The 4,986-nt window shown below is 49.3% G+C and overlaps 1 long non-coding RNA gene across 1 annotated transcript in view; it reads left to right on the forward strand.

The window, feature by feature from the left end:
- Nucleotides 1-4,044, forward strand: part of LOC109298775 — an 11,325-nt gene extending 7,281 nt beyond the window's left edge. Inside the window, exons 2-3 of the long non-coding RNA XR_002097698.1 lie at nt 1,454-2,163; nt 3,268-4,044. This is a non-coding gene — a long non-coding RNA (uncharacterized LOC109298775). The remainder of the gene's footprint in view (nt 1-1,453; nt 2,164-3,267) is intronic.
- The last annotated feature ends 942 nt before the right edge of the window (nt 4,045-4,986 follow it).

A 4,986-nucleotide genomic window follows, 5' to 3' on the forward strand; every position in this document is an offset into this window, starting at 1 on the left:
TCGTTGGTCTAGGCTGGGCTGTACTTGTGGGTGTTGCTTCGTCTGGCAGTCCAATGTTTCCTCCACCCTCGTCTTCCCCTTCCCCTTCCCCCAACGAGCCATTTGACTGGATGAGTGTTAGCTCCTGGGTTAGTATTATTCTAATATTATAAAAGCTTTAGTCTGTCTGTCTGTAACACTTTATTTGCACTCTGATTGGTTGTCTGAAACAACCAATGAGAGTGTGAGTGTTCAGACAGGAGCTGCACCAGCTGGCCTCACCCCCCTGAAGACTGAGGCAACAGTGGTGACGGATGGATGGGGGGGCAAGGCCCCAGATCCGACCTGAAGCAGCAGGGGGGGAGGGGGAGAGCAGGCATGACCCTGGCTTAGCCTGGTCTGACCCAAAGCAGTGGTGGGGGGGGAAACCAGCCCCAGTCCAAAGCGGCAAGGGGAGGTGGGGACTGGCTCCTGCCCCAGTCCTGGCCCCGGCCCCGGCCCTGGCCTGAAGTGGTGGAGGTGAGGTGGCCAATGGCCCCGGGGGGCGAGGAGGGGACCAGCCCCAGCCTGACCCAGCCCCAGCTTGACCCGAAGCGGTGGAGGGGAGCGGGGGAGCACCTGGCCTGAAGCGGCAGGGGTGGAGCTGGGGAGTGGCCCCAGCCCAGGCTGGGGGGTGGGGAGTGGTGGGGCGAATGAAGACCTCTGTCCCTGCCCATCATTCTTGACGGGCAGTTTGCTAGTAGCTTTACAACAGTTTTGTTGCAAGTGTGGCTGACTGCGCTTGAAGAGGTGAGAGGTTCTGAGAGCTGAGGGAAAAAAGGAGTGGTCTCAGGGAGGACAGGGAGCAATAAAGCAGAGTGGTCTGGAGCAGGGTGGTCTGCTGTGCTCTTTGGGAAGCCGGCACTCTTGACATTCCTCCTTGAACAGGAAAGCACTCCCACTTGGAGCAAAGAAGGAGCTCTCTCAGGTGGAGGTGCTACAGATTGCCAGGGAAGCCAAGGACAAAGAGGTGTCCCTGGGGGATACTTCAGGAGAGGGAAATCAGACACAGCTTCTTTCTGAGACAGCTTCCCCTCAAAAGGGGTGTGATCTGTGACCCGGCACCTAAAGCTGACTTGGCTTTGTCCCCTTAGTGGCATATTTTACTTAAGGGCTGAAACCATCTCACTTTCATAAGTTTTATTTTAGGTTTTAGTTTGTCCTTGGTCCTCCTGTTGCAGCCAGTTTGTTAGCCAGGTGCTATCCCACCCTGATTTACATCCTTTTAAAAGCTCTGGTCACCTTTGCCCTGGGATTAGTGTCCAACCAGACACAACCTTCTCCCTTTAAATACTGACAGGAGGCTCCAGAGACAAGGTCTGTGAGATACTTGAATGTGCTTATGAGAATCTGAGGTTGAACTTTTTGTCTTTGAATCTATGGTTCCCAACTGATTTACACTTTTACTTTATGTCCACATGACATTCTGTGTCAGCCAGCGTGGTGGTGGTACTCTTACCTGCACCAGTGACTTGGGTCATCTTGTTTCTCACTACACTCGGGCTGAATACAACAAGGACCTTTGCTGGGCACCTTCCCTATACTTTCTTCTTTTCAACATCCAAGACCACTTTGTGTGCATTCTTGAGGATACCTGCTCCAGCATGTTCTACCAGCAGCTGGAACTGTGCAATGGTCTTCAATCTCCTTATGCTCCAGGGAGAGGCAGATATAGTAGACCCTGAACATGAATCACCAAAACCAGGCTATCTATGGCTTCATTGCTGTCTAAATGGCTTAAAGGAGCCCCGGAGCAGAGTCAGCAAAGTCACTACAAGGCACAGAACATTAAGCAATGATACAAATAATCCAGAGGCCAGATGCTGTTCAGACACCTTACAATAGTTCCTTATCATGATGACTTTGAAAGGATGCTGTCTATGGACAGCAGTATCAGGGCACACTTTACGGCTGGGTCTGGTACTGACCTGGATGAGGCCTGCATCAGTGACATGGCAGACTGTGAGAGCAAGGTGATCCCAGAAAGCCAAGACCAGGATCCCAGCTACTCATCTCTGCGTTCCAGGGAGGAACTGGAGGCCCCTCCAACTGGTAAAACCCAACTCACCTCAGCTCAGTGTCCTGCAAGCCAGCCTGCCACCCTCAAATCCAGCCCCATCAGCAGTGGAGATGCAGCCAATGGTAGTAAGTGTGCATGCTTTTTGGATCAGCCTGCATTTATTTATGTTGCTGACCTTTGGCAGGGTCATCCGGGTCAGGTACAGGCAATGTTCATTCTGCAACCATCTCACAAACTCTCCCTTCTTCTGCCTCCTGAAGAGGCTGACTGCTGAGGCTTGTGGGCAAAGCACTGACTGGTCTAGGTAGGCTGCTACCTGTGGTTGTTTCAGACACCCTGAGAGTTGGCTCCAATGCATGGCTGCTGCCCTCCCCCTTCCAGGAGAACCAGACTCAAAACAGAGAAGTAATTCATTCAGTGATGCACTTTTGGTTGTTAAATAGCTTTTATGGGATTATGAGCATAATAACATCAGCAAGAAACAGAATTTCACTCCATCATAGACTCACTAATGCAGACCTGTGTCTGCATACATACATACTGTTAACACCTCCTCAAACCCTAAAAAGCTATTTCCAGAGAGCAAAAGCATGCTTGTCGTCCAGTCACTCTAAGCTGGTATTTGTACTCCATGGACCTGGATCATATAAACTGCACTTGAAATGCAGGTAGCATTACACCCAAGCTTTAACTTTGCCAGAGAGGGCTGGCTTGTCCCTGGTTTCCAGATAAGTAGCCATCCCTTCCCTTCCCTGAAGGTCCCCTGGGTTACCATCCTAGTGAATAGCATGAAGGCATACCTTGCAGGGTTCCCTTTAGCCTTTTCAAAACAATATTTATGCTGTCCTTACACCACACAGGCTAGGGTTGTGTCCCCCAGAGTTTGGACTGCCTTTGAAACTACAAGAATAATCACCAACATGGTGCCTTGTTTTCCATCTCAGGCCACCCCCACTGCTGGTGCTTGCTGGTTCTGGGGACTGAGTGGAGCACGTGCAAGGGTGGAGTAATGAAACAGAGAGAAGTCCCACTCTCCTCTCCTCCCCGCACTCTGAAGCATCTGAGCACTTACCCAGGGCACCTGAAGCTAGTCAGGGACAGGATCATGGTTCCCCAAAAATGTCAGGAGAGTCATGGTTGTATCCAAGAAACTGTGGGGACACTGAGGCTTTATCTGTGAAACTGAGACGAGAACAAGGACAACATTTACTGTATTTCTCACCCTCTAGGCTTGGCACCTGCATCTCAAGTACCTCACATTCACAAGTGCTGACAGCAGCCAAGCACCTAGCAAATATAGAAGGAAAGAGAAGATGCTGGGGGAGCTGGTGGATTCCTCTGACACCTGTGGAGAGGTGGTAAAGCAGGCATGAAAACTGGTTGGGAAGAGCCTGGCAGTCTTCACAGTTGATACAGAGGCCATTTCAGTGGGCACAATCTGCAGGAACATCCAGTTTGAGATGCAAATACAATCCTCCTTAATAGAAGATACAGTCTACAAGGTGCCACTGCTTGAGTCAATGAAACAGCTGCAGCACTTAGCTTCCTCTGGTATAATGAACACCTATCCCTCTACTGAACTGATATGACCCCAGCAGAGCTGCACTCACTGAATATAGAGCAGCCACTAGAGAACACTTTATTCTGGTATCTTTTTGTATCCTACCTCCATGTGAGCTTTTAATGCCTGTCAGTCCAGCTCTCAGGCACCTCAGCCTTACAACAGTCAGTCAGTGCAACAGTCAGTCTGTCCTCAGCAGCAGTGATTGTTGCCTCATTTTGAAGGGCCCTTTGGCCTGCATGCTATTCATTACTTATAAATACTTTTGAACATGTACATAGTTTCCAACCTTTCACTCACATTCTACTCCTGTGGGTTAGCACCTTTCCCTGCTTTCACATTCCTAAGGCCCTGTTGCACTTCATTTTCCCTATGCGCAAGATTTGAAGTTTTACTCCAGTTTGTGCTCTCTGCTTTTGCATTTGTTCTGACAATAAAATACATTTTTTTTTTAGTTCAGAAAGTTTGCTGTTCTTTTCATGTTACTGTAACGGGGCCCCTACCCATTACTTAGAAGGGGAAGCAAACCCTGAGCCAGACAAGCCCCCAGGTGCAGATTTAAGGATGGAAAAGACTCACATGAACACTTACTACAGAGCCAGCAGTGACAGCAACATCAGGGGCTGGGGGCTTGCAGAGAAACACCACAGGGCTCAGCAGCAAGGGACCTCCCTACTCCAGCAAACCAAATCAGAAAACACTTGTAGCAGTGTTGCCAAGTCTCATGATTAAAAAAAAACAACACTGCCTTTAAAAACAAGTCCAAAATAAGCCCATTCCATTTCAAAGAGAGGGTAGTGGGGGTGCTTATCAACCCATGACTCTCAAAAAACTAAAGCAACTTTTAACAAAAGCCCAATTCTGCTATAATTCTTTTAACAAAAGCCCAATTCTGCTATACAATTCTATTCTAAGTGGACTCGGCAACACTGACTTGTAGCAGCTCAGGGAGACAGGTGACTAGTAGGGGGAGAAGCCAGGGAGTCGTATAAAGGCAGGCCGTAAGCCAGAGAGGGGGCAGTCTGCCTCTGGAGACTGAAGAGGGAAGAGCTCTACAGCGACTTGCCTGCTAAGGAGAGCCAGAGGGAGGTTCTGTTTTCCTGGGAAGAGTCCTTAAAGGAACTGATGTCTTACGGCAAAGTAGATGCTGTTCAGACAGAAGATTTTAGACAGGCAATGGACTGGAGTATTAAGTTGAAGCTAATGGGCTAATGTTTCAGCTTGTATTTTCATAGTTTCATAGTTTCTAGGGTCGGAAGGGACCTTAGCAGATCATCTAGTCCGACCCCCTGCCATGGCAGGAAAGAGTACTGGGGTCAAACAACCCCAGCAAGGTGTTCATCTAACCTCATCTTAAAACCCCCCAGGGTAGGAGCCTGCACCACCT

This window comes from Gavialis gangeticus, unplaced genomic scaffold (assembly GCF_001723915.1).
Source record: "Gavialis gangeticus isolate Ggan-Ray unplaced genomic scaffold, GavGan_comp1, whole genome shotgun sequence".
In the NCBI taxonomy this organism is placed as follows: domain Eukaryota; kingdom Metazoa; phylum Chordata; order Crocodylia; family Gavialidae; genus Gavialis; species Gavialis gangeticus.